Raw genomic sequence first — 25,296 nt, 5'->3', positions numbered from 1 at the left:
ATATATATGTCGGTACGTGCTATACGATCCCAGTTAGTCTATCAGAACGTGACACCCGATCCATCTATAAATAAGATCCTAGTGACATGGCTTCATAAACACCCTAGGATACTTGAACTATGTCCTCTGATACCAAGTTTGTCACACCCCGAGCCTACACTTTAGACGTGGTGGACACTCGAAGATCATAGCTTAAACTTTGTGCTCTGAAACCAAGTTTGTCATGCCCCGAGCCTACACTCTAGACGTGGTCGACACTCGAAGATCATTACTGGTTAGAAGAGAACCCTTGTCCTAGATAAATATGATACACATGAATCAATGAATACGTGGAAGCTTTAATATATGAGCATTTAAAACATCTAAAGAACTTAAAATAATGTTTGAAAATACTTAATATAAATAGTTAAATGTTTAGCAAAACATATGAGGAAGTAAAAGAACTATCTAACTCTGCCTGTCCATGAAGCCTCTACTGGCCAAAGATAGGTGATGGGACGATACCAGATACCTCAAAATATATCTAAAAAATGATAAAGTCGAATCCTCTAAAACCATGATGATCTCACCAAAAGTTGACGAGCGTATGATGTGATCTCAATAGAACACCTATTCATGATCCTAAGTACATGTGAAATAATGGAGGTCGAATGATAATTATACTCTTTTCTTCTCGATTGCCAAATAGTACATATGAAGCCATGCATGTCCTTAAATGAGCCCTTTTCAAAACATGCATTTTAAAAGTGTACTCATGGGCTCACCTTTCATATTTGAACTCAATGTATAAAAAACTCATGTAAGAACCTTTATAAACCTGACTTTTATAAACATACAGGGTTCATGTGATACGAATCATGAACATCATTTTAGAATTCAAATGTATAATAGAAATTGAAATCTCAATGATTAAGGAATCAGAACTTGGAATAGAGACACATATATCAAATTTAGGTTTCAAGAAATTGTGGGTAGAACCCTAAACATAACCATTTTATGACTAAATTTAGATGTAGAGCATGAGGAAGAACTTAGTCCATCACTATGAATAGCCTTATATACTTTAAAAGCTCCATAAATCTAGAAGAAAAATTCTAATTTGAAGAAGAAGGATCAAGAAACCCTTTGTTGGCCAAGAATTAGGATTTCTATTAATGTATGTTTGGAAAGCCACAAGGTAATTGGAATTGGTGTAATTAATAGGTTAGTAATTACCAGCTTAGTAATTACACAACCTAGTAATTATGTTGTCCTATTTGTTTGCCACAATGTAATTACGAGTATATTGTTTGGTTGCACAAAGTGTAATCATAAGGTTATATTGAATTTTAAAAATAAAATATTTAACTTAAAATTAATATTAGACAACTAAGGGTCTTTATAAAGGATATTAAATTAAATATTTAAGATATATATTATCTTTTGAAAAAATATAATTAATAAACATATGTTCTTAACTAATATTATAAAAAATAATTAATTTATATTTTTCAATTCAGTATATTTTAATTAAATTAATCATAAAAATGAAAAATACAGAATTCCTATGAAGTCATGGAATGCATGTTTGACAAAAAGATTAATATTATAAATATAATGTCATAAAATTATAAAACATTTGACAACAAGATAATCTATCAAGTCTAACTAAAAAAATAGTTTGCAATGTAAAATATCAAGTCAATACTCCTAAAACAAATGAAATTCAAAATATAACACAATTTCTAAATTAAAAACAATAAATTTAACATAATACTTTTATGTCAAATTTCAACATAACATACATAAATATGATTTCAAAGAAAAGGAAAGTGTAAGTCATAACTTTATTCAACAATAAATTCTACTTTAATTTAAAAATTAGAATACTAACAAAATTATACCAATGTTCTATTTAGATAATACAAAAAATTGCATGAAATTACATGAGTAAAGGTTGAGAATAAGAAGGAAATTAAATATAAATGATATAAAACTATTTTTAGAAAATATTAGAATAATAAAAATAAAAACACATTAAAACCAAAGAATCTTGTTTGGAAGTCTTATGCTTTAATTTTCCTTAGGGTTTTGCCTATTGGTTTGAGAGAGAATAAAATGGGGAGTTAAGAGATGAAAATCTGATTATTTAAGGCCTTTTAAGAGTTAATACATTTGTTTATGGTTTTCCTAGGGGTAAAAATACAAAAAAAGAAGAAGAGCCTTTTTAGTATTTTCCCGTCGGCCAAAATGTACTACATGCATCAGATTAGTTAAATTTATCATAATTCTCTACTCCAAACTCTGAATGATGCAAACTTAGTACATTTGGAATGAAGACTCAAATACTTTTAATTTATTATTTTATGAGTCATCTAGCTCTCCATGTTCTAAGAGATATGGTCATTTGAAGTTGACCCAAGTAGAATCTTATATTAATACTTAATCGGTAAGGAAGATTTCAATTCAACTTTGTTCTAGAAGATTCCTGTAACTTTAATTCATATCCAAATTTGTTTCTACACTAAAAATGTAACATCCCACATTAGTGAGAACTAGAATTAGAAAGAACCATTTTTTGGAAAGAGTGAATTTGGAAATTTTTGCAAGTTATGCTAAGTATAAGTTTTGGCTCAACTTGAAATGACCATAACTTTTAGTACATGATGAGATAGATGGGCTATAAGATATAAGATGAAAGGTCTTGGAGTCTCTTTCCAACGCCACTGAGTTTTCTAAATTTCAAGCTCGTATGAGGGATATGCCCGTTTGAAGTCGGGTTGTTCGGATAAGGAAAGTCACCCGAATTTTAGAGGGGTATTTTTGTATTTTTCTTAACCAAGTTATTTCGTTTTTAGTAATTAATTAGGGGTCTAAACTGATTTTGTTCAGTTTACGCAATCAAAATTAACGCTTAGGGTTTGAGAGTAGTTCAAGAAGAGGAGAAAAAGAGAAAGCTCAAGGCGTTCTTTGAGTTTTCTTGCGGAATCGAAGATCGTTTCGCCAAGGGTTGATCCCTAAAAAGGTATGTGAGTTCACATAGCATTGGGTTCATTCACCCATGCATCAATCATGTTATTTCCAGCGAAATTCGTTTCTAAAAGTTGATGGATTTGATTTATGTTGAGTGTTCTTGAAATACCATTCATAATCTTGATTGTTGAGGTTTTGATGAATACTTGAGATAAGTGTTAGTGTTTCAAGGGTAGTTTTGAGTGGATTATCATATACTATTGTTGGGTATTCAAATCTAAGTTATTGGGGAAGAAACCATTCATTTCTAAGCGAATTGGGGTTAGAAAACGAAGAAGGAAAAATTCAGACAGAAATCGACATGCAAGTCCGCGTCGCGGACTTGCCCCCCAGTGAACAAAATTTTCCTTCTTGTCGAGGAGGGAACGCGGACTCCACAGTTTCAAAAATTATTTCATGACCAAATATTAAAATGCATCTCTGCGTCGCGGACTTGCTCCCAGACAATGTTTTTTTTTTACGATTTCTAGTGATTAACTATCTAAAAACACTCTTAATCATCACAATATCTTTCCTATCACGAATCATAACCTTGAATCCATAAATCCAAATTCAAGGTAGAGCTATGCGTCAGGTTTTGGGAGTTCTTTGAGTCTTTTCAACAAGTCTTTCACAATTGTTTTAAAACTTGTTTTAAGAGTTGAGTACTTCAAAATGATATATAGGAACTAAGTATTCCCAAAGAGTAAATGTTTTCACATTTAAGCTGAGAGGAAAGTTCGATTTCCAAATGAGTTTTCATGAGTAGTTTTGAGTTCCATCTCTTTTGAGAGATATATTTTTGAGTAATAATCTCAAACCACAGAGAAAGAGTAATGTTTTTAAACATATGAGCTAGTTACATTTTATGGAGTAGTATTCAGAACTGATATGGGGATGAGTTCAGATATCTCAAGTCTCCATCAATCACGTAGCCAACATGGGTAGAAAATGGTCATACTTTTTAGATGATTCCTTAATGCTTTTAGCATAGACTAGTGGATCCGCTTAGTAGTAGGTTATATACCCCGGCAAAGTATAGGACAACCCTAGCAGCGTGAGGCAAGGCGTTGTATCATCACATACCTCATAGTGATGGTTGTCGGTTAGAGAATCTCCCACAGAGTTACTTGTAATTTCATATACGAAACTAAGCTATTATTGTGTCTTTCAATACACTAAGTTGTTATCTTCATGTTTTAATGCTTTTCTTTATATTTCACCTTTATTGTTGCTTATATTGAAATGAGTTGAGTTGAGACGAGGTAAGTGTTTCTTCAGTTCCAGTTCAAGCTTATGTCATGTTTAGATTTCCCCTCACATGCTTGTACATTCAATGTACTGACGCCATTTGGCATGCATCATTTTATGATGCAGATACAGGTAATCAGGATCAGCATCCAGCGCTTCGTTGATCCAGTTGAGCATTTTAAAGTCATTTGGTGAGCCTCCTTGCTTTCCAGAGGATCCTTCTTATATTTGCTTTGTCATTTCAGTTGTTAGGATGATCGGGGGTCTTGTCCCGACATCCCTCATAGTATTTGAGGCTTCATAGACAACTAGTTATAGTTTATGATTAGTCTTTTCATTTTCATTCAATTACTAACATACCTTAGTGATCAAGGCCCAATAGGTATGGTAAATTGAAGATCTTGAAGTGAAAGCCTAGCTTTTTCTTCCTTAGATTTAGAGAGAACTTTTGGGCATGAACTTGGAGGGAAATTAATGATTTAGGAGAATGATTTAGAATGGGTAGTTTTAGGACATAAATCACTTATATAAGGTTTATAATAGGGGTTAAAACGACATATCTTAGTTATTAAACACATAGGAAGCGTCCAAAATAACTTTGTCTTAAAAAGTTGACGGGAGACCTGTATTGGGTGCCCTACACGGACCGTTTAGCCCTTCACGGTCCATGAATGGGGTCGTGAAGGTGAGGGAAAAAAATTAGGTTTCCTTAAACGGCCACCCTTTCCCTCACCAAAGGCTATGGACCCTTTGACAAGCCATTTAGGCATCTGTGAAAGGTTCACAGTTAGGCTAGGGTCGGTAGACTTGCCCGTTAACCCACTTAAACCTTTATAAAAGTCCAAGGTGTTAAAATATCTCCCCCTTGGGAACATTCTTCCTCAAATGGGACTCAAGCTAGCATGAAAAGAGTAGGAGAGAAACTAACAACCCAACATGAATTTAATTTCATCAAAATGCACATATCCAAGGAGGAAAATTGACTCCAAGTTAAAACATACTCAAAATATCATTTCATAAAACATACATGCATACATGCATACATATGGAAATATGAGAATGACTAATACATATGAATCCGAAAGAAAGAACTATGAGGAGTTATATACCTCAAGCTAAAATAGGAATTGAGGGAACGATATGAGGATATTGGGATATTATAACGGCCTCGGCCTCCCAATAGCACCTTGACCATTTGATTCCTCCACAACACTTCTATAGATATCGCCTCCTTGTTTCTCAACTTTCGAGCTTGCCGATCTAAAATCTCAACCGGAACCTCCTAAAAAAGGATTTCCTTTATACCAAGATTCTCTAATGGTACAATAGATATTGAATCTCCAATATACTTCTTCAACAGTGACACATGGAAAATGGATGTACCTATGCTAAATCATTAAGTAAATCAAGTTCATAAGCAACTTAACCAATACGCCTCAAAATTTCACATGGGCCTACGTATCGGAGACTAAGATTCCCTTACCTCATTACACCATTCATAGGTGAAATTTTCAAGTAAACCCAATCATCAACATCAAACTCAAGATCTCTTCCTCTAGCATCAGCATAGGACTTTTGTCAACTTTGAGCCATTTTCAACCTTTCTCTAATGAGTCAAAACTTTTCCATAGCTTCATAAATCAACTCGAGACCTATCAAATCAATCTCACCAACTTCAAATCACCCTATAGGATATATACACCTCCCACCATAAAGAGCCTCAAATGGAGGCATAACAACACTTAAATGACAATTATTATTATATGAAAACTCAATCAAAGGCAAATGATCATCCCATTTATCCTTGAACTCAATCACATAAGCTCTCAACATTTCTTCCAAATTTTGGATTTTACGTTTTGCTTTCCCATCAGTTTGAGGATGAAATGTCATACTAAGCTTGAGACGAGTACCAAGACCCTTCTGGAAAGACTTCCAAAATGGAGAAGTAAATTGGATACCATGATCGGAGATAATGGATAAGGGAACTCCATGCAACCTAACCATTTCTTATAGATACAACTTAGTATAATCCTCTGCCGAGTAAGAAACCTTGATGGGAATGAAATAAGCCGACTGTTTCATACAATATACAATAACCCAAATAGAGTCATGTTGTCATCGGATGTGGGGTATACAAACAATAAATTTCATATTTTAATCTTCCCACATCAAAGTACGAATACTAATATCTTGGGAAAAACCTCCCGACTTTTGATGCTCAACTTTTACTTTTTGACAATTAGGACATTTAGCCACAAATTCTGCAATATTATTCTTCATCTCATTCCACCAGTAGAAGTCCCACAAGTGAAGGTACATCTTGGTGGCTCCCGAGTGAATGGAATATCAAGAATTATAGGCTTCCGAAAAAAATTGCTCTCTCAGGTCATCAACATTGGAAACACACAAACGACCTTGATATCGTAGCACACTATATCCCTCTTGGGATAAAGCCTTAACAGACTTTTTAAGCACCACTTCCTTCAACTAAGTAGAAATCAGATCAAGACATTGCTTGGCTTTCACATCCGACACAAAAGACGATTATGAACCATTATGAACAACAACACTACCCTCACTTGAATCAACCAAATGAATACCTAGACGAACTTGTATATGAATATTATGAACCAATTCGTTCTTACCATCCTCAACATGTGCAATACTATTCATAAACAATTGACTTAAGGTATCAACCACCACATTGACCTTGCTCGGGGGATAAAGGACACTCATGTCAACGTCCTTAAAGAGTTCTAGCCATCTATGTTGGTGAAAATGTAGATCTTTTTTCTTGAACAAATATTGCAAACTTTTGTGACCGATAAAGACATCAACATGGACACCATACAAGTAATGCCTCCAAATCTTTAAGGAAAAAACAACAGCCGCTAGTTCCAAATCATGGGTAGGATAGTTCTTTCCGAGAATCGTAAGTTACCTTGAATAATTTTCCCATTATGCATAAGAACATAACCTAATTCAATCCTTGCAACATCACAATAAACAACAAGCCCATCGTACCCTTCCGGTAAATTCAACACTGGAGTGGAGGTAAGTATATCTTTCAACTCTTGAAAATTCTTTTCACATTTTTTCTACAATAAGAATTTTTTTTGGTGAATGCAGTCAATGGAGAGGTAATCAAAGAAAACCCTTCCACAAACCTTCTATAATAACTAGCTAAGCCCAAGAAGCTTCGAATATCTGAAGGGGATAGAGGTCTAGCCCAACTCTTAACCGCATCCGTATTCTTAGGATCTACCTCAATACCCTTACGAGAAAAAATGTGACCAAGAAAATTCATAGATCTCAACCTTACAAAACTTTGCAAATAGTTGCCAGTTCTTGAGGACTTGCAACACAATCCTCAAATGATTTGTTTGCTCATTCTCACTCCGCGAGTAAATAAATATGTCATCGATAAAGAAAATAACATATCAAGATATTGTCTAAACACTCTATTCATCAAATCCATGAATGCGGCCGGAGCATTAGCCAATTAAAATGACATTACCAAAAACATATAATGACCATACCAAGTTCGAAAAGTCATTTTTTCGAATGTCACCTTCCTTCACCCTCAATTGGTGATAACTCAATCGGAGGTCAATAAAGTAACCCACTCCTTGGAGTTAATCAAATAAATCATATTTTCTTGGAAGATGATACTTATTCTTAAGGGTAAACTTGTTTAGTTGCTTGAAGTCAATAGATAGGTGATGTAAACCATCTTTCTTACGAACAAACAAAACTATAGATACTCGGTCGGATGAAACCCTTATCCACCAAATCTTTCAATTTCTCATTTAATTACTTAAGTTCTGCTAGAGCCATACGATACGGAGGAATAGAGATAGGTTGCTTATCTATGAGAAGGTCCATACATGAATCTATTTCCCTTATAGGAGGAACACCGGGTAGATCAACAAGAAATGCTTTCAAAAACTCATATACAACAGGGACTGACTCAAGAATAGGGGTTTTAGAATCTGTATCCCTAACCCAAACAAGACTTTTGGGCCTCTAACCTAGTAGTGAGGTTGTCCAACCTCACGTTGTGTGATTCAACCGACCCCTCGCATTTGTTCACCCTATCCCTCAAAGGTGACAATGCCTTATCAATTTCCCTATCAATCAGCTTGGGCATGTCCTTTTCAACCCTGGTAGCTCAACATCCACGGATTGGGCAAGTGTGCCTATTTGATAAATCAAAGTCTAGGTCAAAGGGGAATGGATAGTAGGAGCGGGGTTAGGCACATCTGAAATAACAGTAGTAGTAGTAGTAGGAGGAGGAGAAGGAGATGCAAAGGTGGAAAGCATAGTGGGGGAGGAAGATATACATGCCTTCTCCGCAGAAGGAGCAGGTGTGGTGACCTCAGAAGCCAATACAATTGGATCAACTATGGGTGTGGTGTGTGGTGGTGGCGGCTTCTTCTAAGCCACATCATCCCGTATCTAATCAGCCTCAATCCGTTGGATGTCGTGGGAAAATGCCGGTGTGACCTGTACATCAGATTTCCCATGAAAGAGATCTCCCACTTTCTTATAAAACTGGGAATAGAACCCTTATGTGATATCCTAACTAGTACAAGTCTAACTAACAGCCATCTGCTAGGAAGCTTCTTGTGAGTAAGCCAGTGCTAAAGTAGAGGGCTAAGAAAAGCTAAAAATTCATTGCAATAGATGTTGGGCCAATAAATTTCCATAAGTTGTAGCGGTGAGTGCTAAGTACCTTCGATTAATAGTTTGCAGGATTTCTAGAATAGGAACATGCTTTTTCTTTATAGTAAGACTCGTTGTTTGTTTCTTTCGGCCTGCTTAGCAGATGATTTGCCGTATTTAACACCTCTTTCTCTTACAACTAGTGCTCTATTTGAGATAATGGAAAGGGGGTGTAGCAATACACAAATTCTTCAAATTATAATAGTAGAGTTGCAATGTGTTATAGAATGACTCGGATCTTTAGAAATTTTTGGGGTGTTACTATATCTCCTTCTTAGGATCATTCATCCTCGAATGACGGATAAATTAAGAATGGAAAGGAAGAGAATTACTCCTACTATCTTTCTAACTTCTGAACTTGCCTACTAACATAGAAAAAACTGATTCATACTAAGAGTTTGGAACTGTCTATAACACATAAGTTGTCATACCCTGAGCCTACACCCTGGACGTGGCTCACACTCGAAGACCATTGTTGGCCCCAAGCAAACCCTTGGCCTGACTTTCTTAACTCAGTGGAAACCTAACTCAATAGAATAACTCCATGCAATGCAAGGACATAAAATAACTTAACTGATGAAATCTGGCCCAAAAAGGCAACTCGAGTCCTAAAATAGAATATTTACATATATACATAGATGAGAGACTCAAAACTAACTAACTGACTGACTGTCTATGAAGCCTCTATAACACTGAGATGGATGTTGGGACAGACCCCGCAACATCCTAATAAAACAAAACTAAGAAAACAAAATGACCGAGTCCTCCGGAATGCAAAGAGGCTCACCACTGACTCAGGAATGCTCGGCTGGATCATTGGCGTGCTGGATGCTGATCTTGGGTACCTGTGTCTGCATCGTCATAAGATGCAGGCCAACTGGCATCAGTACATTGAATGTACGAGTATGCGAGCTTGAAAACTAAGCAACATAGGCTAGAAGGAAAATCTGGAAGAAACGGAAAAGCTTACCTGACTTAACTCAACTCAACCTGACTTACTTCTTTCAATATAAGGCAATTTAAAACAAGTGCGATATAAAGAAAGGCTGTTTAAAACATGTTATAAACTCTGTGTGTATACAAAGATACAATAAGCCTGAGATGTATATAGACATACAAATGAACTGATGTATATAAAAATACAATAACTTCTGTGTGTATACAAAGATACAATAACTTCTGTGGGAGTTTCTCTAACCGACAACCATCACATAAGAGCAATAGTGATGATACACCGATCAACCTCATGCTGCCAGAGCATCCTATACCCGGCCAAAGGTATAGGACCTGAACTGCCTAATGGATCCACTAATCTAATCTGAAAATGATTCATCTAAAAAGTATGAACCTCTTCTACCAATGGTGGCTACATGGTTCTATGGGGGCTGTGGGTTCTTTGAACGCTCCCCCATTTCGGTGCTCAATACTACTTCCAAAAATGTACTAGCTCTTATGTTTTTAAAACATATGTCTTCCTGCTGATTTGAGATAATTACTCAAAAACTTAGCTCAAAGGCTATCTTGGAAATCTCAGTTTCATCTCTTGCTTCATTTAGAAAGCGATTACTCTTTTCCGGAAAACTAGCCCGAAGGCTCTTTGGAAATCTCAGTTTCCAATCTTGTTTATATGTGAAAACATTTCTTTAAAACTTCTTTGGGAATACATAGTTCCCTAATAAATTTTGAGAAATGAACTCAACTTTATACTCTTGACTTAACTTGAAACTCTATACTCTTTGCTTGACTTAAAACTTGAGCCTTAAAATGAAGTTAAAACGTTCAATAAAGACTCTTGAAAAACTTTGAAGACTTGCTTTGACTTACTTCTTAACTTCTAGACTTGACTCTAACTTCACTTGACTTTGATCCAAAATTTCCTCGAATTGGATTATGGATTCAAAGGTAATAATCTCATGTTTATGGATGAGTTCTTGACATTTAGACGTACCTTAGAGTGTTGAAAACAACTATAAAACATTGGTACATTACCAAGGAACATGTATGAAAAAGTGGGGAAGGAATGGGAAAGGTTGGCGTCCTTGGCACTCTGAGAGGCGTGGGGAGCCAGCCCTCAAACTTCAGAAGGCCTGCTGGGCGTCCTGCTAGGCGCGCCGCCCCAAGGGCTGGGCTTTAGAGCTTCTTTTGGGGCACGCTGGCTGTCGCGATTCCCCAGCCCTTTTCCCCGAAAATTTCAACTTTTCTCCTTTGTTTTTCCAACTCTAAACCTTCTAAACTTCAAAGTTTCCATCCCCAAACACTTAATATCATAAAACCCCTCAACATACACTAGATTGAACTCGAAATTACAACTGGAAACATGTACCAAGACAACAAGGAACTTCAACAGCACAACCACCAACTTCAACAAACACAACCAACAACTTCAACAAACACAACCAATCTTTTCTCGGAATTTAAAACGAGTTTGGCGTGTGGGGGAAAGAATCAATCCAACACTATGATCTCACATAGCTTAATAGGGATCACCCCCAACGAAATCCACGACGATTTCTACGAAGTTTGCTTTTTCTTCTCTTTTCTCCTCTTCTATCAAGAACCCTAACTCTCACATTAAAAAGGCAAAACTTATTTAAAATCAGTCTAAAACCTTAATATATATCCAAAAGAAAAGGCTAGGGAAAAGACCAAAATACTCTTACAAAATCGGGTTAACTGCCCTTCCAACAACCCAACTTCCAAAGGGCATAACTCCCTAATACGAACTCGGAATCTGGCAAACTCAGCGGCGTTGGAAAGACCATTCCACGAACTTTGAAAAAATAACTGGAACTACACCTAACTCATCCTGAGATAGGAGTTATAACTGTTCAAAGTTGGCCAAAAACTCACTTTTTCCCATACTTCACCAAATTTTCCATATTTTTAATTCTTTCCAAAAATGACTATTTCTAAAATTTTCCATATTTTTAATTCTTTCCAAAAATGACTATTTCTAATTCTAAGCCTCTTCATAGTTATTTCAAATTGCCGGATGTTACAATATCTGCCTCTTGCGAACATTCGTCCTCGAATGAGATTACTCTTACAAGACTAAGGGTGTAACATCAATTCAAACACCCACCAAGCAATCATGCAAACAACAACAACAACATGCTCACTACAATTTAAAGAGCATGAAGAAGGAAATTAGTATCTTGATCTGCATTTCCTCCGGATTTAAAGAGATATGGTTACCTCTTCTTCATGTCCTCTTCGGCTTCCCAAGTAGCTTCCTCAACAAATTGGTTCCTCGAAAGGACCTTGACTGATGCTACATCTTTCGTTCTCAACCTACGAACTTGGCGATCTAAATCTGAATAGGAATCTCCTCATAAGATAAGCTATCCTTGATCCTAACACTTTCAGTCGGTAGGATCAATGAAGGATCACCTATGCACTTCTTCAACATAGAGATATGAAATACCGGATGGACCACTGCTAGTTCCTGTGGTAACTCCAACTCATAAGCAACATTGCCAATCCTCTTGGTTATGCGGTAAGGTCCAATATACTGGGGACTAAGTTTCCCCTTCTTACTAAACCTCATAACCCCCTTCATGGGTGAAACTTTCAAATATACCCAATAATCTAGTTCAAACTCTAATGCCCTTCTCCTAACATTAGTGTAGGATTTCTGGCGACTCTGTGCCGTCTTCAACCTCTCTTGAATCACTTTCACCTTCTCCATAGCTTGGTGAACTAAATCTGGTCCTATCAACTGTGCTTCACCAACTTCAAACCATCCAATAGGAGATCTACATCTTCTCCCATAAAGAGCTTCATATGGAGCCATGTGGATGCTAGAGTGATAACTGTTGTTGTAGGCAAACTCAATGAGAGGTAGGTGATCATCCCAATTACCTTGGAAATCAATCACACAAGCCCTCAACGTATCTTCTAAAGTCTAAATAGTGCGCTCTGCTTGCCCATCAGTCTGAGGATGAAAGGCAGTACTTAAGTTCACCTTTGAACCCAAGCCTTTCTGTAAAGATTTCCAGAACTGTGCAGTAAACTGTGCACCTCTATCTGAAAAAATAGAGATTGGGACTCCATGAAGTCTAACCACCTTTTGAATATATAACTTGGCATAATCTTCTGCTGAATTGGTAGTCTTTACCGGTAGAAAATGAGCTGATTTTGTCATTCTGTCGACAATTACCCAAATAGAATCATGCTGCCTACGAGACCTTGACAACCCTGTGATGAAATCCATATTGATCATCTCCCACTTCCATTCTAGAAGTTCTATCTTCTGAGCTAAACCACCGGGCCTTTGGTGCTCGACTTTCACTTGTTGGCAATTTGGACACTTAGTAACAAACTCTGCAATGCCCTTCTTCATGCCATTCCACCAATAAACTTCTCTCAAGTCACAATAGATCTTTGTGGAACCCGGATGAATGAAATATCTGGAGCTATGAGCTTCTTCCATAATCCTCTCTTGGAGTCCATCCACCATAGGTACACACAATCTTCCTTGATATCTCAAAACACCATCTTCCCCTTGTTCAAAAGCTAATACTTTTTTCTTTTGAACATTTGCCTTCAACTCAAGCAAAATGGGATCTTGGTCTTGTTTCTCTTTCACTTCTGACACTAGTGATTACTCGGCCCCTCTCGTCACTTCTATTTCTCCTTCTGCGGAGTCTATAAGTCTGACTTCCAGGCGTGCCAGTCTGTGCACATATTTTGCTAACTCTCTCCTTCCTTCTTCAATATGGGCGGTGCTATCCATAGACAACCTGCTTAAAGAATCAGCAACAACATTAGCCTTACCTGGGTGGTAAAGAATACTCAGGTCATAATCCTTGAGTAACTCCAACCACCTCATCTGCCTGAGATTAAGCTCTTTCTGAGAAAGCACATATTGAAGACTCTTGTGATCAGTAAATACATCAACATGCACACCATACAAGTAATGACGCCATATCTTTAAAGCGAACACTATAGCAGCCAACTCCAAGTCATGGGTTTGGGTAATTCTTCTCATGAACTTCAACTGTTTGGAGGCATAAGCTATAACCTTGCCATTCTGCATTAAGACACAACCCAAACCAACTCTAGATCCATCACAATACACCACAAAACTTTGAGTACCTTCTGGTAAGGTCAAACTTGGAGCAGTAATCAACCTCTTTTTCAATTCTTGAAAGCTTTTCTCACAAGCTTCAGACCATTGAAATTTCACTGTCTTCTAAGTCAACTTTGTCAAAGGAGATGCAATAGATGAGGACCCCTCAACAAACCTTCTATAATAACCAGCTAAACCCAAGAAACTCCTAATTTCAATTGGAGATGTGGGTCTAGGCCAATTCTGCACTGCCTCAATTTTATGAGTATCAACTTTAATTGCATCACCAGACACAATGTGGCCTAGGAATGCCATCGACTCAAGCCAAAACTCACACTTAGAGAACTTGGCATACAACTTCTTATCTTTCAAAGTCTGAAGAACTATTTTGAGATGACTAGCATGATCTTCTTCATTCCTTGAATAGATTAGTACGTCATCAATGAAAACGATAACAAACATATCTAAATAAGGTTTGAAGACTCTATTCATCAAGTCCATGAAAGCTATCGGTACATTGGTCAAACCAAAGGACATGACCAAAAACTCGTAATGACCATATCTAGTCCTGAATGCTGTCTTTGTAATATCACATTCCTTTACTCTTAACTGGTGATAGCCTGATCTGAGGTCAATCTTTGAAAAACAAGTGGCACCCTGAAGCTGATTGAAAAGATCATCAATCCTCGGAAGGGGGTACTTATTCTTGATGGTAACCTTATTCAACTGGCGGTAATCTATACACATTCTAAGGGAACCATCTTTCTTTCTTACAAACAAGACCGGAGCGCCCCAAGGTGAGACACTTGGTCGAATGAAACCCTTATCTAGGAGATCTTTCAACTGCTCTTTCAACTCTTTCAACTCTGCTGGTGCCTTTCTATAGGGAGGAATAGAGATAAGACGAGTATCTGGAATGAGGTCTATACCGAAATCTATTTCTCTCTCAGGAGGAGTTCCGGGTAGATTATCTGAAAAAACTTCTAGAAACTCTCTTACTATAGGAACTGACTGAAAATGAGGTATCTCAACACTAGAATCATTAACTCGGACTAAGTGATAGATACAACCCTTTGAAACTAACTTTCTCGCCTTAAGGTACGAAATGAAACGACCCTTAGGCCCTACCGAACTACAACTCCACTCTATAACTGGCTCATTCGGAAACTGAAACTTGACCACTTGAGTTCTACAATCTAATGATGCAGAACAGGCATGAAGCCAATCCATAACTAAAATGACATCGAAATCTACCATGTTTAACTCAACCAAATCAGCCATGGTGCTCTTGTGATTGATAGAAACAGGACAATCACGATAAACTCTTTCAGCTAGAATAGACTCCCCAACAGGTGTAGAAACACAAAAGGGTTCACAAAGTCTTTCAGGAAGAACATCAAACTTATTTGCAACATAAGGAGTTACAAAAGATAAACTTGCTCCTGGGTCTAGCAAAGCATACACATCAAAAGCGAAGACTTTGATCATACCAGTGACGACATTTGAAGAGTTCTCTTGCTCATGGCGACTGGTGATTGCATAGAGGCAGTTTGCTCCTCCACCTGTACTAGAAGTAGCTCCTCTAGGTGCCGTCCTGTCTGGTGGAACAACTAAAGAAGACTGTGCTCTATTGCCCCCATTACCCTGCCTGTTCTTTGGACACTCTCGCATGAAATGTCCATTCTGTCCACACTTGAAACAACTAATGGAGCCCTCTCGACAAATACCTGAGTGGTTCCTACCACACTTGGCACAGGCAGGAGGCTTACTACCCCCTTGCGCCACACTGCCCGAAGATTGTGCTGGTCTAGCCTTGAAGTCCTTCGAATTCTGGCCATTAAATTCACCTATGTATCTGGGTGCATGTGTTCTAGTACATGATGGAGCATGGAGCAGGTCTCTTTTGACTTTGCTGAAAGGATGAACGGTTCGCATTGCCTTTCTGCTGCCCGGCCTCACTACCGGTCTTAGCTCTCTTATTTCTGAACTCTTCCCTGTCCCTCAGCTTCTCTTCCTCAACCTACTGCACATAGACCATCAACCTTGATATGTTCATGTCCCCAATAAGCATTGCAGCCCTACCTTCCTTACTGGACCAACGAGACAACCCAGCTACAAACAAGCTCATTCTACTCCTCATGTCCGCAACCATCTCCGGAGCATAACGGGATAATTGTGTGAACTTCAAACTGTACTCATGAACACTCAAAGACTCGTACTTAAGTGTGAGGAACTCACGTACCTTGGCCTCTTTCAATTCTCGGGGAAAGAAACGCCCAGAAAAGCTTCCTCAAAACAGGCCCAATTCGCAGGTGGTGCATTTTCAGCTCTGCCCCCTTTCCACTGGTCGAACCAAGTTCTAGCAACATCCTTCAATTGATACGCAACTAGTTCAACCCGCTCAATATCTGCCATATACATCACATCAATAATCTTCTTCAACTCCTTAATGAAGTTTTCTGGATCCTTGGTAGTGCTCGAACCCATGAAATTCAGAGGATTCATCCCCAAGAACTGACGAATCCTTGACGTCTCAACTCCTTCATGTCGAGCTCCCATTTGCTGACCAATCTGATTAGTTACTGCTTGACTCAAAATTCTAATTGCCTCTCTGTACTCGGCATTAGAAACTTCCCCTTGATGTTGCACTCCTGGGGCATAAGTAACTCTTGCTCCTCAACATAACGTCTAGGAAGACGCCCTCAGCCAACTCTTCGTGGAGGCATGATTATCTGAAAACACGCGCAAGCACGGATTAAAAATAAACTTTTTAGAGATAAACTTTAACGCACGAGATGAGTGTGAAAGAAATGAGAAATCTTCTAAAATGTTGCAGCCTCCTAATTATAGATGTGGCGCGCTTCACACCGATAACTAGGAGTCTACAGACACGGCTTCATAGACTCCCTAGAACTCTTGAACTCTGGGCTCTGATACCAAGTTTGTCACGCCCCGAGCCTATACCCTAGACGTGGCCGGCACTCGAAGGCCATTGTTGGCCCCAAGCGAACCTTTGGCCTGGCTTTCTTAACTCAGTGGAAACCTAACTCAACAAAATAACTCCATGCAATGCAAGGACATAAAACAACTTAACTGATGAAATCTGGCCCAAAAAGGTAACTCGAGTCCCAAAATAGAATATTTACATATATACATAGATGAGAGACTCAAAACTAACTAACTGACTGTCTGTCTATGAAGCCTCTATAACACTGAGATGGATGTTGGGACAGACCCCGCAACATCCTAATAAAACAAAACTAAGAGAACAAAATAACCGAGTCCTCCGTAATGCAAAGAGGCTCACCACTGACTCTGGAGTGCTCAGTTGGATCAACGGTGTGCTGGATGCTGATCTTGGGTACCTGTGTCTGCATCGTCATAAGATGCAAGCCAACTGGCATAAGTACATTGAATGTACGAGTATGCGAGGTGGAAAACTAAGCAACATAGACTAGAAGGAAAATCTGGAAGAAATGGAAAAGCTTACCTGGCTCAACTCAACTCAACCTGACTGACTTCTTTCAGTATAAGGCAATTTAAAACAAGTGCGATATAAAGAAAGGTTGTTTAAAACATGTTATAAACTCTGTGTGTATACAAAGATACAATAAGCCTGAGATGTATATAGAAATACAAATGAACTGATGTATATAAAAATACAATAACTTCTGTGTGTATACAAAGATACAATAACTTCTGTGGGAGTTTCTCTAACCGACAACCATCACATAAGAGCAATAGTGATGATACAGCGATCAACCTCACGCTGCCAGAGCATCCTATACCCGGCCAAAGGTATAGGACCTGAACTGCCTAATGGATCCACTAGTCTAATTTGAAAAGGATTCATCTAAAAAGTATTAACCTCTTATACCCATGGTGGCTGCATGGTTCTATGGGGGCTGTGGGTTCTTTGAACGCTCCCCCAATTCGGTGCTCGATACTACTCCCAAAAATGTACTGGCTCTTATGTTTTTAAAACATATTTCTTCCTGCTGATTTGAGATAATTACTCAAAAACTTAGCTCGAGGCTGTCTTGGAAATCTCAGTTTCCTCTTTTGCTTCATTTAGAAAGCGATTACTCTATTCTGGAAAACTAGCCCGAAGGCTCTTTGGAAATCTCAGCTTCCAATCTTGTTTAAATGTGAAAACATTTCTTTAAAACTTCTTTGGTAATAGATAGTTCCCTAATAACTTTTGAGAAATGAACTCAACTTTATTCTCTTGACTTAACTTGAAACTCTATACTCTTTGCTTGACTTGAAACTTGAGCCTTAAAATGAAGTTAAAACGTTCAATAAAGACTCTTGAAAAACTTTGAAGACTTGCTTTGACTTACTTCTTAACTTCTAGACTTGACTCTAACTTCACTTGACATTGATCCAAAATTTCCTCGAATTGGATTATGGATTCAAAGGTAATAATCTCATGTTTATAGATGAGTTCTTGACGTTTAGACGTACCTTAGAGTGTTGAAAACAACTATAAAACATTGGTACATTACCAAGGATCATGTATGAAAAAGTGGGGAAGGAATGGAAAAGGTTGGCGTCCTTGGCGCTCTGAGAGGCGCAGGATGCCAGCCCTCAAACTTCAGAAGGACTGCTGGGCGCGCCGCCCCAAGGGCTGGGCTTCAGAGCCCATTTTTGGGGCGCGCTGGCTGGCGTGATTCCCCAGCCCTTTTCCCCGAAAATTTCGACTTTTCTCCTTTGTTTTTCCAACTCTAAACCTTCTAAACTTCAAAGTTTCCAGCCCCAAACACTTAATATCATAAAACCCCTCAACATACACTAGATTGAACTCGAAATCACAACCGGAAACATGTACCAAGACAACAAGGAACTTCAACAACACAACCACCAACTTCAACAAACACAACCAACAACTTCAATAAACACAACGAATCTTTTCTTGGAATTTAAAATGAGTTTGGTGTGTGGGGGAAAGAATCAACCCAACACTATGATCTCACATACCTTAATAGGGATCACCCCCGACGAAATCCACGACGATCTCTACGAAGTTTGCTTCTTCTTCTCCTTTCTCCTCTTCTATCAAGAACCCTAACTCTCACTTTAAAAAGGAAAAACTGATTTAAAATCAGTCTAAAACCTTAATATATATCCAAAAGAAAAGGCTAGGGAAAAGACCAAAATACCCATACAAAATCGGGTTAACTGCCCTGCCAACAGCCCAACTTCCAAAGGGTATAACTCCCTCATGCGAACTCGGAATCAGGCAAACTCGGCGACGTTGGAAAGACCATTCCACGAACTTTGCAAACATAATAAGAACTACACCTAAATCATCCTGAGATAGGAGTTATAACTGTTCAAAGTTGGCCAAAAACTCACTTTTTCCCATAACCAAATTTTCCAGATTTTTAATTCTTTCCAAAAATGACTATTTCCAATTCTAAGCCTCTTCATAGTTATTTCAAATTGCCGGATGTTACATACGTTGAGAACGATATTGTTTTGAACATAGTCACGCTCTATTTGAAGTTATCTTACATGAAACAAGGGTATTTGAGCATCAATTCAGAATAAGACATTATGCCTTAAGAAATACAACGGCTAGCTGTCAAGCCTAGCAACACCTCTAAATCATGTCCTCCTTTATGAATACTGCACCTCATTAGCTGCAACTCATAACTGCTACAAGGGTTTATAACTACTCTTACCAAGGTCTAAGTTATATTGTTTGTCTTACTGTGTTCAAGCCTAATCTTTATATCACAAGAAGCTAAACATGAGATTTTTATAATAATCTAAACTACAAGATTAAGGTTTTATGCCTCTATAGGAAATCTCATCCCATAAATACTACTCCTTACCACTACATTCAACAAAACTTTGAGTCCTAGTCAAGAAACATCTAATGCATCATGTATTCATCCACATGTAACAACACCACATTTAAGCCTAGTACTATAGTCAATTTATGGACTCCTACTAGCCAATCCTTATGAGAATTCCTCATGTTCTCATCATCTCTATCAATTTAAATTTCACGTATTACTATCAGGAACTAACTAACTACTCTCACCTAACTATTACTCATAGTAAAACTTCATTCATATTTCATCCACCTTTATAACCTTAGATGAAATAAGCACACTACTTCTACCAACATAAGAAACATCAACCTTCTCATTTTATCATCACTCAACTACTATCATCAACATATCACTCTCTAACTAAAAGGGATCACTAAAAGAGCTTTAAGACGAAAGATCATAAGCATGATTCTTTCAAGAATTTTGATATAAGAATATGCATGACATAACATTATGTTGCTAGCCATGGAGATCAAACCATAAATTTGTGATACTGAGCATACTATGATACATATGTGCTTATATGTATAGGTTCATACAATGAGGTTAATATCCCTAACTTTATGGAGTAAGATTGAGATCAATAGGCTAAAGACTTTTCCCCTCATTCTCGAAATTGAGCATAGATGTGAATCTCTCTGAAGTGTATGAGCACATGTTATGGACACAATGCTGATATTAGAGACATTAATAAGATATTGGAATGACTGAACTTTGATGAATGCGCAAGATTATGAATTGATTGATATATCTTTAAAACTCTTTCTGAACGCATCGTTATCTGATTCTCCATACTTGACTTGATTTCTCATCTTATCATCTCACCTTTAGGTCGGAAGCTGAAACTTTAAAACTATGGATATATTCCATCATCTCTAAACTGGTCTACATTCTCTTTACTCTAATACTCGGAAAAGGCTTATCTCATGGCTACTGAACTCGCCATGTGTGGTTACTAGGGATCCTTCTAAGACTTCTTTCCAAAATGCTTTTCTTAACCTCTTCTCATTGGCTTATAAGGCCGTTTCATCTAACTCTTAAGGAAAAAATAATGCTTACATCAGCCTATCTCACATTGACAACTCAAATATACTATCTAGGTACACATGGAAAATCATTAACTTAATTGGAACCTCGTCTGACTACGTACGATCTCAGTTACACCTCTTCATGCTCTTGCTAATATAATAACATAGCCATTCTCTCTTGATCTCATCTAAGAGTAATAATACTACACTTGTACCACTCACTCTTAGCAAAAAGTAACACCTTAATTTCTCACCTAATTTATGTCAAACCTAATAGATCAAATCTCGAACTAACATCATCACCCTCGTGTTGCCATCCTTTTGATCACGACACTCATCTCAAATTCAAGCTTAGTGTCTATTACTAAATACGAATATCAGTATAATTGCTCACTTACTATACTAACTTACAACTACTAGATAAAATTAAGAAACACACACCCACTAAGTTCTCTTGACAAGTAGTCATACTTTATCTCTCAGTCTACCTATTTACTAATTATCATCACAACCTTTTTCACAACCTAAGTAATATTTACCCATTCACTATACATCCTTGCCTAATTAGTTATATAACCCTCTAAATACCATAGGGATCTCCCTTCAAAAATCATAAGCCTATCTTAGGTCTATCACCTCATGAATACTCTATTCTTTTATTCAACACCTATACTTGGTCTTCATTAACACGATGTTACATCGACATAAACTCCCTTCTGGTTAAAGTATACTCTAACTCATCCTAACTAGTAACTATTTATCTACCTTCTATCATGAAATCCATACAAAATTATTATTCCTTAGCCAACACATAAGGAAAACTTCTCATTAATGACTTACTAGGTACATGACTGCAACTACACACTTCACTCAATAACTATACTCATTTCTTAGGTTACTACACCTCTAAATGCATACTTCTAACTCTGGGCACTTTTACTACTACTATTTATAACATCGTAACTCATACTATCCTTTTGGATGAAAACCCTATCCAAGCTCTAAAACATATTTTTATCTTAAAGGGTATCACCTCAAATGAGGCTTAGAGAAGAGATTCTGGGAGTACATCTCACGTTTAGCTAGAATGCACGATTCATATGAATTAGAGTGCATTCTCTCGAATCTAAACACTTAATCTTATTCAAGGGCTTCTCTCAAGCCCCTCAAAAGTCATGAAGAATTTTTTTGAAAGTAACGCATCGATAAGGATCTGATCTTTTTTATTTCAACCACCTTGAGTATGAGGGGTAGTCAAATATATTTGAGAAATGCACAAGTTTGAATAAGTTTCCAATGGCACAGTTCTATTGCATTATCTAGAGTATAAAAAAAGGGAACTTTTCTTAAATGTATGTAGTCCCTCATTTATAGAAGTGGGGCCCTTACAACCATAAATAAGATCCTACTAACACAGTTTCATAGACATCCTAGAAAACTTGAACTCTGTGCTCTAATACAAAGTTTTTCACACCCCGAGCCTACACCCTAGACGTGGCTAATACTCGGAAGACTCACTCAAGTGATAATAGGCTTAAACATAATTTTGAACATTTAAACTGAAAGTCAATACTCTACTCAAAATATCTGTAAAATACTCAATAACATAAGTATAATAGTTTGCAAAAATATCTCAAGGAAAGGTAAATACTGAAAGACTCCTAAACTTTATCTATCTATGAAAACTCTAAAGTTTAATATAGGTGTTAGGACAAGACCCATGATGCCTCAAAAAAACTAAAATGAAAGTAAATGTGAAGTCCTCTGGAATACAAGGATGCTCACCAAAAGCTAGCTGGATTGTAAAGTGATCTCAACGAAGTGCCTATTGATGATCATGAACATCTATATCCGCATCATAAAAAGATATAGGTCGAATGACATCAATACATTTGAATGTACGAGTAAGTAATATAGCCGAAGTGAAATAACTGAATGAAACAACTGTAAAGGATAAAAATATACATGAGTTGAATGTAAAGAAATAAAGGAGTTAAATCACTTAAAGATTAACAAAATACTTACTCATCTTTGAACTCAACATAATAAGTCATATATTAAAATACACTTTAACTGTATTGGGAGATTCTCTAAACGAAAACCATCAATATGAGTTACGTGGTGATACAACGTCTTGTCCACACTGTCAGTACTGTCATATATCGTGCGGGGATATAGAACCTCTCAACTAAGTGGATCCACTAAGAAATAAAAATTCATCTTAAAACTATGATCTTGTACCCATGTTGGCAAGACATGGTTTATGGGGGTTGTGAGCTGTCTAAACTCTCCCCCATATTGGTGCTCAATACTACTTCCAATAATACATACTCTTGCTCAAATGTATAAAAACATACTATTTCTCTGGTTTGAGATAATTCCTCAAACTATCCTTTTAAAAGAGGTAACTGCACTGAAATATCTTTGAAACTCATTGCTCATTGAGAAAAACAAGGTTTCTCCATGCTCAATGTAAAAATACATTTTGGGTTGAGATAATCACTCAAAAGGGGCCTCTTTAAGAGGTAAATTCTCTGTACTCAATCTTTTTGAAAACTCTTCTAATTTTTCTCAAAATAATATTATTTTTCTTCAAGTAAAAATGAAACATTTGGGAAATACTTAGTCCCTTATACTCCTGCTTAAATCTTGGTTAAGTTGTTTCTCAAACTCCTCTTTACTTTCTCAAAAATCAATTTAAACAATATGTTTTACTTAAAAGATTCTCAATAAGAACTCAATGAATACTCAGAAAATAGTATCCATTCTGAAAAATAGATATGAACAATCAACTCAAGAATCTCAATGCAAGATATAGCAACTCAATAATCAAGAAATAGAATTCAATAATCAGTAACTCAAAACCTCGGAACTCAATATAAACTCATTTCAAGAATACTCAAATTTAAGGATAGAATCCTCTATTACTCTTTTACTAATTTTAAAGTATATGTATGGCATGCGGATGAACTAGTCCAACAATATGATAGTCTTACGTACCTGGAAGAACGAACTTCTTGGCGAAATCGATGAAACTCGAAGAACGCTTGAAAACCCTAGATTTTCTCCTCTCGGAACCTTGATCTAATGACTTGAAGTGTTAATGAACTTAAAAGAACTGATTAACACTTTCTAAGCCCTTAACTAGGTGTAAAATGTCATAGTTTAGGATTAGAATCAGAGTTAAAACAACGTATTTTAAGTACCAAATGCATAGGGGAAAGACCAAAACGACCCCAACTTAAAAACTGATGGATTGCCCTTTAAGGAAGGCTTCATAGACCGTTTAAGGCTTCATGGCCCGTGAAAAACTTCACTGGCCATATAACCGTCTATGAACCTTTGTATGTTTGACACGACATTATTGAAACGGGCATAACTTTTTACTCCGAACTCAAAATAAGGCAAAATTGGTGGCGTTGGAAAGAGGACTGAAAGACCTTTAATTTGATAGGTCATTGGCCATTGAATTCATTATGTGCTGAGAGATATAATCGTGTAAAGTTTACCTTAGTAAAATCTCAAATGGAAACTCAATCGGTAAGAAAACTTTCAACTCAACTAGTGACCTTAATTCATATCCAAAATCATTCCCACATTTAAAGAATTTAACGTAAGTTTAAAGCTGATGGGTGACCCTAGATGGACCAAAAATGGACCGTCCAACCCTATACGGCCCATATAGGGAGTTGTCCAGGTGGCCCTTTCACGAGCCATTTAGGCTTTAGTGAAAGGTCCATGGTTTGTTTTAGTGCTATGGTGCCACGACCCAACCCACCGGGCCGTGCGGGCACCTACATACTACCACCTAAGTAGGAGAACCCTCATACCCCAATAGTCAAACATGTGGAAATTAAAGAAAACGGAGATAAATGAAATCATAGAGTTTTTATAATGAAAACCTTCTTAAACAAATCTGGGTTAAGACTTGTAAAGTAATTAACACCCCAAAGGAACTAGTCTAAACAAGTACAAGAGCTACTAAGAGTACAAACTGGACATAATACATAAAAGACACAACTCCCACCATACAGAAGGAAAAATAGAAGTTGCTGGAGATTTCTTCGTCTTCACTTAATGAAACATCACCGACCTGTATCCAGACTATGCCAAAAAGGCATATCAAGGGTAGTATCAATACAAACCACACGTATTGGTAGGCATCATCGGTCAACATGACTCCTACCGCATAAAATAAGAAATCAACTAGCAAGAACATGCAATAAACCCCTCGTTTCTCAACCTTTACCCTCTCTCTAAATACCTCAGAATTACACTAGTATTCTTACTACCAACTACTTTCTCAGTCAACCTACTTACTAGGTTCTTGTTCACAACCTAACCATTCTAACACGTATAAAAGTCCACAAAATGCAACTACAAC

General features: G+C 37.2%; 1 pseudogene; it reads right to left on the bottom strand.

The window, feature by feature from the left end:
• Positions 1–16,600, bottom strand: part of LOC125811381 (uncharacterized) — a 33,158-nt pseudogene extending 16,558 nt beyond the window's left edge.
• Positions 16,601–25,296: the final 8,696 nt, after the last annotated feature.

The sequence above is a fragment of the Solanum verrucosum genome, unplaced genomic scaffold, assembly GCF_900185275.1.
Source record: "Solanum verrucosum unplaced genomic scaffold, falcon-dt-bn FXZP01000293.1, whole genome shotgun sequence".
NCBI lineage: Eukaryota > Viridiplantae > Streptophyta > Magnoliopsida > Solanales > Solanaceae > Solanum > Solanum verrucosum.
Note: the sequence above shows the minus strand (reverse complement) of the source record. Positions and strands in the feature narration are given on the sequence as shown.